Below are 9,155 nucleotides of genomic sequence, written 5' to 3' on the forward strand. Positions count from 1 at the left end.
ATCATATTTTATTAAAACCATATTAATAGTCGGCCTATAAATAGTTTTAAAAAATTATATAAATGTTCTAAATGAGTTGTTTATTAGTATATAATATAGATTTATGCTGTAAAATATTAAATTAAAAGTCTAATACTTATAAGGGAGAGTGGGGTAAGATTAGCCATTTTTTACTTATGTGGTCTTCAAGATAAGTTAAAATGATGCAGAAGTACAATGAAAGTATCTATCCTATCCTAATGAAAGTATTCATATCATTTTAAATGATCAGACTGTATCTATGACTAAGGGTTCTAAAAATATGGCTTCTTATAAAAAAAACTGTTCCCATGGTTCAGTTTGCCCCGGGTTAGGGGTAAGTTGACCCGAGTCGAGTCAGTGGGTAAGATGCACCATCTGGGTGTAAAATGACCATCTGACCAAATTTGATTCAAACCCATGTGAAATAAATAATAATTAAAAAACTAATTTAATAATTTCCTTTTACAAACAGTCATTTCTTTTCATGAAGTTAATTTAACAACATAAAACCAACCAAATGAAGTTTAAATGTCAATATTTAATTGTTTGCATTTCTGAAACAATATGTTGAACACTAAAGTTGTAGCCTTCCTAAAAACAGACTAAACAGAGTTTGTTGGCCATTAGGGACTACAGGTGGAAATATATATCTGATTATAATGCAATGGAAAGCATTACACACAGTCATTACATCTGTTATGCTAAAATTTTACTTTGACAAGCCAAAAATATTTTTTTAAGTAAATGGGTGCCTTCCATTCTCCCCATGTGTTTCTCCTTTTCACAGTCTGGCAGAAATGATGGGTGGTTCCAAAATACATGGTCACATGACAGTAAAAGTGTACAGTTGCCAAGAAACGGGGTTGGTCATCTTACCCCACTCTCCCCTGCTTCTATTGAAGATGAGGCAGAAGCAGGCTCAGGGAGTGAGGGAGAGCCCATCCTTATATAAAAAAAAAATCTATGATAAAGTCTGAAATTATTATGGGTTATTTGATAATTACAGGCAAATGTGTTGGAGCAGGGTTGGACCTGAAGTCTGCTGCTCTCCAGGAGCGGGGATGGAGATCCCCTGATTATCCGATGCTCTTCATGAACACCAGACCAAACTCAGGGCACTAGAGAGAAAATGGTGCAGATCATAAGATTCATCTTACCTCAGTATGTATCAGTCTCTGCTTCATCATTTTCAGTCAAAGTACTGACAAATCGTAATATTTCCACAACAAGATCAATAGCACTTCAGACATGAAAACTCTTCAAAACATTACATTCTCTCCTCTGTCCCTCTTTATCAGCTGATGATTTTGCTAAATTCTTCACAGACAAAACTAAAATCAACAGCCATCAGTTCTGAGCTCCAGTCCCCTGCAAACAAGCCTGCACTGACCCTTTACGGGCTGCCAGCGCAGGGCCCCTGAGAATTTGCTCATTGGCAAAACGTTGGCCCCTTAGCACTGGCTCCGCAACGGGCAGCCCTCACTTAGCCTCCAGGAAGCCTTAGCGCTGTTTTATTGAAAATAATAACGTTTGAAGTCACAGTTATGGAGGTAAACGCTTGCTTTAGTTGGGTTCTTGACCCTTGACTTCTTAACTTTAATGTTTCTCTGGCTGCTGTAACTATGTTTCTGAAGCACATTTGTTATAGCAAAAGTTGTGAAAACACAATAAAAATGTTCAATAAAACAGCGCTAAGGCTTCCTGGAGGCTAAGTGAGGGCTGCCCGTGCAGGGTCAGTGCTGAGGGGCCAACATTTTGCCAATGAGCAAATTATCAGGGGCCCTGTGCTGGCAGCCCTAAGTGGGCCCGTAAAGGGCCAGTGCAGGCTTGTTTGCAGGGTCCACGCACACAGAGGAACTCAGACCAATCACACTCTCAGCTTCTCTTTCTCTGCCCTCGTTGAGGCAGAAATATCTAAACTTCTCCCCTCCAGTCATCCTAAAACCTGCTCTCTAGACTTTATCCTTCATACCTCTTGCAAACCTTTTCTCCTACACTTCTACCAGCACTCACCTAATAATTCTTGAGTAGTAAGTACCCGGGACTAAATGACAAAATTATTAATAGCTTTGACATTTTGACATCATAATAATATCCATATGCGACCTCTGACCTCATAATAATATCCAGATGCAGAAATCGTCATGCGTGAAATTCCGATGTCAACCTTTGAGCTCCAGAGAGGAAATATGTTGTTTGTACAATTGTTTGTATGTGCCCGACCGGTGAAAGGAGATAAATGAAGTCCTGAGGAATGTTTTTGAAGATTTTAAGGGTCGTTTTGAATCTTGCACATCCAGATGCATCTGCAGCACACATGTCCTTGAGGGGTGTCCGGTTGCTCTGTGTTATGCTCTCTCTCTGTATGGGAGCTGTGAGAAAAACAAGGATGTGTTGATGGTCAATAACAAAATAAATAAACAATTTTAACAGATCATGAGATCATATGACAATGTGTGCGTGTGCTCGCGCATATAATATGATGACTGATTAAAAAGATTCTCAACAATATGAACAAGGCTTTATATAAAATATGTGACACGAGTAATAATGAATTGAAAATAAATCAATAAAAAATATAAATTGTCTGACATTTTTCAGGGGGAACAGAGAAAATATGTCTTAACGCCATTCAAGTTGGTTATCAAATTAAATGATTACAAAAATGGTCATGTGGTCGTCACCGATAGCCTCGTGGGAAGCACGTCGACATGTAGCGCTATTGCACTTCGGGCATCCCATGTTCGAGTCCTGGCTCGTGGACCTTTCCCAATCCCATCCCCCCCTCTCTCTCCCACTTCACTTCCTGTCTCACTACTATCCTATCAATAAAAAACGGCAAAAATAAATCTTTAAAAAAAAATGGTCATGTTTAAACTTTAAATCTGTATCTCACTCTCTCTCTCGCTCTCTCTCCAAGTGTTTCTCGCACCTCATTGCGAAAGAGTTCTTAAAGGGGAGGGAGTGACAATGAAAACGGATCTGTTTGAAAAACAAACAAAAAAAGTTATCTGTCCCATGTATTTTTGATATGTTTATTTGGATGTTAGCGTGGAGACCGAGAGACTGACCTTTTGCTACACACATAGCGATCTATATCCTTTAAGAGTTTCATTCTGTGTATATATGTTTTAGTTAGTTATATGTTAGATATAGTTTCATTTTATTAAATCCCTTATATTCACAACGGATTGTTTCTGTTTACTGTTCACAGTTCCAAGTCAATGAATGTTTGAACCCTCGCTACATTTTGAATTACTGCTAGCACTGTACAAAGAAGGACAGTTTATTGTTCCGTGGCCAGAAAATAAATATTCCTTGAATTGATAAATGATTATATTGTCTGCTCGGTGGACGGACAGATCAAATAATTGTAATATTGATTCTGCTACAGTTAATTCGAAGATATAATCTAAATATTTATTATGAATCATAACCAGTTATAATTCGTCATAAATATTCCCCTTTTTAGAGCTAATAAATAATAATAAACGTTACAAAGTTTATGTAAACGCTGTAAATATTGTTTTCTGTCACGCTTGTAATCTGTGCAGTCCTGGCTATTTTCACAGGTGCTCAGGCTTTCTTTATGTAAACATAATACTATGTTCCCTTTCATGGGACGCTATGGGGAAACCTAGAGGACGCAGTGTCTCGTTCCCTACTCAGGGAACCATGGTTACAAAAGTAACCTGAGACGATCCCTTTCATGGGAACTTCGAACTGCGTCTTCTAGGTTTCCCCATAGCAACCCCTAGAGGACGCAGTGTCTCATTCCCTACTCAGGGAACCATGGTTACAAAAGTAACCTGAGACGATCCCTTTCATGGGAACTTCGAACTGCGTCTTCTAGGTTTCCCCATAGCAACCCCTAGAGGACGCGGTGTCTCATTCCCTACTCAGGGAACCATGGTTACATAAGTAACCTGAGACGTATTCACATACGGTGGTATTCTAGCTGCGACATGGTAATTAGTCATGGATATAATTTCAGACACCCCTGCATTCAAGGCAATGTCACTGCTGGTGTTTAGACCCTGGAAGAAAGTTTGTATCCGGCGTTACAAAAACAAATCACGTCGTGGCATATGCGATTGTGTTTTCTTTCGGCAGGCAAAGACATTTGTTGCCGTAAATCCTGTTGCAAACCGATTTCCTCTTCTCGTGTTTTCACAGCTGCAGCGCGAGAAGTTATACTATAGAGCTCGGATGACCCCTGCTGGTTATTGATAAAATTACACCCATCGTGAGAAATGCAATATTCAAATGTTTGAAGTATAATATTCAGTATTAAAACAAATATTTATTATTTTGTTAGCTAATCTCGTTACCTTTAAAAAGTTATTTTATCCTTAAAATCTAAACATTTATTAGGCCAATATTTATAAGAGATGTTTAGAATATGATTATACCTTAAGGCAGGTCTCCAAGGTGTTTATGGTGCTTTATGGAGATGCTGATTTCATTTTCCAGCAGGACTTGGCACCTGTCCACACTGCCAAAGGTACCAAAATCATCACAATTAAAAGAACCAAAGACTTAAACTACTTCAGTCTGTGTGCACTGAATTTATTTAATACACAAGTTTTACAATTTGAGTTGAATTACTGAAATAAATGAACTTTTCCACGACATTCTAATTTATTGAGATGCACCTGTAGTCAGAGACTTACACATATCAATTTGGCTAAAAGCATTTTTCTCCGTGTAACCTAAAAGGTGAAAACTATTAAAATAGTTTATATCAATAGAGCGCGGTTGAAAAAAGTCTAATGACCTCTTTAATCATTATAAGCAGAAATAAGATCTTACCTGATGTAAGCTGACACAGTGATCCTCACTGACAAGACTGACTGCTAACTAAAAACATTGTTGTGTTCAGATGTTTACAGAGATGTTATCAGCCCATCATGCTGGTAAGGATATTTGATCCCATGTCTGTTTTCAAATTCAAATTCAGATACAAATTTAATTCCAAATCCAGTTTCTTGGAAGTGTTGTCAGACTTTCCACACAATGTCACAAGAGTAATTTCCTATCAGTGTTTGTCCGTTTTAACCCACATTGGCAGCTGCTTTTAATTGAGCATTAGGTTTTTTCTTAGTTTGACACGACCAGTCATTGATAATCAGAACATTGCCTTCTTACAGATATATTGCAGAAGATGGTTTGATTTAATTTTTCATAATTCTAACTAGGATTCTTCTCAAATTAAAGTCAGTCTATTATCCACCTTATTTTTTCCCGTAAGAGCGAGCGCAAACATTTGTCAATTTTATGTTGCGAGGCTTCCGGTCTCATCCACTATTCCAGCTATTTTTCGCTGTACAAAACAGGTCGTTTTGCTGCTTGATATTGCAAACTTGTGTCTTACCATATTAATTTAATGTATTATCTTAATTATGAACACAGTGGTTTGTAGTGTAAACAGTTTTACTATTTACTGCACTTTATAATTATTCTCGTTATTTCCCTATGGCGGCTAATGAACCGAATGTCTCGCACATTCACAGAAAACAGCTTACTTCATTGTTGAAAATTAAGATGGATATGGAGGATTTTTTTTGTTGTTGTTGTTTGTTTTTGATTATTTATTTATTTTGGAATGCGGGAAAAAAAAAGAGTTCACAAATGCACTAATAAACTCACGTTGTTTATTAAGACATAACAACAATCATGAAATCAATCATCATTAAAATTTTAATACAAAAAGATAGAAATTGACAGAACAACTTTATATTTAGTATACATTGTAATCACTCCTAACTTGTGGACAAACTAACAGATAGCTTTGCACATTCAGTTTAACAACATTAAGTTAAAGATAAAGACTGTCCACATCGACTCGGGATGCTGTTCAAAATACTGCAGCACCACAGACAATGTTCCATAAAATCACATTATATTTGTCCCAAACTATTGTTAATGTATAGGCCTACATAATGACTTAATCCTAGGCTCGAAGATTGTGAATTGTGTATCTTTCAGCACGTCTGTCTGTCTGTATGCTTTATAATAGCCATAGATCACTCTCTCTTTCCGTTTGCTCTGTTTCAAACACTGTACTTCAAACTCAACGCAACTTTGTTTATTCCTTAAGTGAACTTTTATATTTACTGTTTTGGACTGCTGTCTTGAATTGGGTGCAATGTGGCGCTGCGCTTCTTGTCTGGAGTGCGACAAATGATGTTCCCTATCAAACAGTCTCTCCCATTGTGTCAGCGTTTTGAAGCTAGGGGAATATATATGACTGCTATATGAGGCTCAGCGTGCCATTTCATCAGAATTTTTCTCTTTCCGCGACAAGATCATCTCTTTGCTGACTCTGCGATCAAGAAGCCGAAATGGAGGAACAAGCTCAGCCAGCTGCTCGCCACCGTAGAAAGAGCCCCGGCAGAGGAAGAAGCCAGAAGCCTTCCCCTGTGGCCATCCAGCACATTAAAGAGCAAATTTCCTGCGACGTTGTTGCAAATGTCACACCACAAGTGTGGCTCATGCAGGGAACTCCTGCATGATGCAGAAGGGCACAGTGTGTGTGTCGCTTGTCTGGGCAGCACCCACACTTTCACTACAGGAGCATGATTCTTGCTCTGCTTCCTTCTTGGATCGCCTTTGTCCCCGCCCCTCTCGCTCTCAAGTCTCCCCAATGGGTTATTATGAGCTGGCAGTGAGCGAACTGATTCACATTCTCACCAGGCTGTGGAGAATCTCGTCTTAGCTTGGTCGTTGCCGTTTAGATGAATAATGCCCACTGGGCAGACATGCTGTTTAGAGACAATGTATCTCCAGGAGAATGGAGACTACATCCTCATATGGTTCAAACGATTGGTCTGTCTTCCGGAGGACAGAGGTGGACCTCTAACCTCAGAAGACAACTTTCACTGCCCAATTTATTTCTCGAGACAGCGAGATGCCCTGGTCCACGACTGGTCCAGCACTTACTTGTTTATGTTTGGCCCCTCGACGGGACACTTTGCAGCTACCTGTGAGTGTGACTAATACCATTTTAGAGGCTAGAACACCGTCTATAAGACGCTTTTATGCCCTTAAATGGTTACTCTTTAATGATTGGTGCACAGCACGCAGCCTGGACCTCTTGTGACGTGTCCCACGAGCTAACCTTTCTACAAGAGTTGTTGGATAAGGGTCGCACCCCATCCACACTCATAGTCTATGTGGCAGCCATTGCAGCCAATCATTCTCTCGTGGCTGGACAATCAGTCGACCGAAACAACCTAGTCTTTAAATTTCTGAAGGGGAGCTCGGTGATTGAACCCATCTCGTCCTCACACTGTGCCGACTTGGAACTTGTTTATAGTTCTCAGAGCCTTACGGGCCCTCCAGTCGGCCGACTTGTGGCCCATGTCGCTTAAGACCCCGCCCTCCTTTTGGCTTTAGCATCGGTCAAGCAAGTAGGTGACTTGCAAGCACTGTCAGTTAGTGCTTCCTGTCTTTTTGAGTTTGGGCCTAACGACTGTCGAGTCATCTCCAAACCGAGACTCCATTTAGAGCTCAAGTTATTACTCTTTGTGACGAGTGGGGCGGGCTCGCCAGTTCCTGCCTCCTCCTTCCTGTAGCTATGAACTTTGTTACACCCTTCTAGAACTCCCTGCTGCAGATGGAGAGTAGGGTCCTGTAGCATTTGGACCAATCAGACACACAACTTTTTGAGTCAATAATCATGCAGATTTATGTTACAAACTTATAGAATTGTACAGTAAGAAAGTTATTTCCTTTAACCAGGAAATTAACGTTCTTAGAATTGACAAGACGGTTGACCCTGAGTGGTCAGCTAAATATCTACAGTGGATCTAAAATATTAATAATTAATCATAATTAGTTATGGTTAATTATTCATATTTCCCCATGAGCTAAATTCGCTACAGTCCCAATCCACCCAGTTCGTAGGGTCCCAGTTTGGGCGTATGTAGAGCGCTCTGTCCTCTTCAGACACTCAGAGAAGCACTTTGGATGCTTTGGAGGCCGCTCTTAAGGGCTGCCTGTCTTGCTGGATAGTAGATGCTATAGCCTTGGCTTACACATCAACAGGCTTGCAGTGCCCTCTAGGGATAAGGGCCCACTCCACTTGAGGGATGGCCTCCTCTTGGTCGTGGTCTGGCGGGATTTCCATTGGTGAGATTTGTGTGGCCGCCGGCTGGTCGTTGCAGTCTACCTTTGCTAGATTTTATAAATTGGACGTTCCCTGCCATGCAGGCACGGATTTTGTCTGCTTAATTCTGCCTAATCCCCTTTGCAAGTGGAAAAGGCCATGTTACGTAGACTTCAGCCTTGTGGCTTGGGTCTCACTACATGCTTATGCTTACCGGAGCCCTCAGTCGAGTGCTAACGGGCTGAGCTTGCAGAGCGGCTTCATTCTGCACCTGCTTATAGCACGGCGCTATTGGATGCGTTCCCCTAGTGTCAAAACGCTGACGCAATGGGAGAGACCATTCGATATGGAACACTCCAGTTACTTGCGTAACCTCAGTTCCCTGAGATAAGGCAACGAGCGTTGCGTAAGTTGCCATGCTATAAGGCTTCATGCGAATTGATGACTGTCGCTTCAGTCGAAAGTTTCTGATGAAATGGCGCTCTGAGCAGACTCATATAGCAGTCGGCCCCTCCCCTTCTGGCGGGCTAGAGCCCAATTGGTTTGTGCAGCTAAATAAACATACACACACATACACAGCTACACAAACATACACAAACAAATCTGGCATCAGTAACAGAGTAAACAGGAGTTTCCCCTAGCATCAAAACGCTAACGCAAAGCTCATTCCCTTACGTAGGGCACCGAGGTTATGCAAGTAACCGGAGCATTCTTACTCTGCCCATTTATTTAATGTGTGTCCTTGAAAGCACACCGTTTTGTAACGGATTTAGGTTACTTTAACTTCTTAGGTAATATCAATGGTATGACATACTTCAGATGCATCCAAAATTACAACAACATATACATATATTTAATTGTTTGATCACAATTATTGTTAGGGACAATTTGGTAGTTGTTGGATAGTTGTTGGATATTGGTAGGGACATATTCATGGAGACCAAGAGAGCAAAATGCACATCCTATTTGTTATCATTATTTTACAAAAGAGCTTTGCAACATTTTGTTATTAATGAATGTTCAC

Source organism: Sinocyclocheilus grahami, unplaced genomic scaffold (assembly GCF_001515645.1).
Source record: "Sinocyclocheilus grahami isolate Dianchi unplaced genomic scaffold, SAMN03320097.WGS_v1.1 scaffold181.1, whole genome shotgun sequence".
NCBI classification, from domain to species: domain Eukaryota; kingdom Metazoa; phylum Chordata; class Actinopteri; order Cypriniformes; family Cyprinidae; genus Sinocyclocheilus; species Sinocyclocheilus grahami.